The sequence below is a fragment of the Rana temporaria genome, chromosome 4 (genome assembly GCF_905171775.1).
Source record: "Rana temporaria chromosome 4, aRanTem1.1, whole genome shotgun sequence".
Taxonomy (NCBI): Eukaryota; Metazoa; Chordata; class Amphibia; order Anura; family Ranidae; genus Rana; species Rana temporaria.
Genome location: NC_053492.1, coordinates 381841226 through 381841877, shown reverse-complemented (window position 1 = coordinate 381841877; position 652 = coordinate 381841226). Strand labels below are relative to the sequence as shown.

The 652-nt window shown below is 48.8% G+C and overlaps 1 non-coding gene across 1 annotated transcript; it reads left to right on the top strand.

The window, feature by feature from the left end:
- The first annotated feature begins 241 nt into the window (after nt 1–241).
- On the top strand, nt 242–423 carry LOC120938744. Its single transcript, XR_005749203.1, has one exon. It is a non-coding gene; the product is annotated as a U2 spliceosomal RNA (small nuclear RNA).
- Nucleotides 424–652: the final 229 nt, after the last annotated feature.

The following is a 652-nucleotide window of genomic DNA, read 5'->3' as shown; positions in this document are numbered from 1 at the left end:
TGTTTATTGACCCAGAAGAGTGACTGCTGTGTGCCTGGCTCCTATTGCAGGAACCCGGGACAAATCAGCAGCCCTTTTGGGGGTGAGTGCTACATATACTTTAACCGTAAGTGCTATAATCCACCTGGCTGTAATAAGTTATGGGGCTATGTAGCTATCAGGATGTGATGGAAGAGAAAAAAAAAACCTTTTCAGGTAAAACAGCTCATACACTATATATGTGTATCATCTGTGTATTTATGTAGCTTCTCTGCCTTTTGGCTAAGATCAAGTGTAGGATCTGCTCTTATCAGTTGCCAAGAGGAGGCGCTGTGCTACTGCCCCGACTATGAGGGAGGTTGGGGTGGTGGCTATACAAATCCTTTTGGTGTAATGGTTCCTAGAAGCTTAGTATTGTTACGAGCCGAGTCCAGAGCATCCTAACGAACTTGGAGGCCGGCGGTAGGCTCCCCCGAGAAATCAGGAATGGTACCCCTGGTGAGGATGGATACGCACTGGGTCTGGCGGAAGGCTAGGTCCTGAATAAAGCGTGGTGTATGTGCCCCTGAAGTGGCAGTCCAGGGGTGCCTAATTTCACTTTGAGTGAGGGTCACAGTGATGGCACCTAGGTCACTGCACTACACATTTTTTCACACCTGCCTTTTGGGCGGGG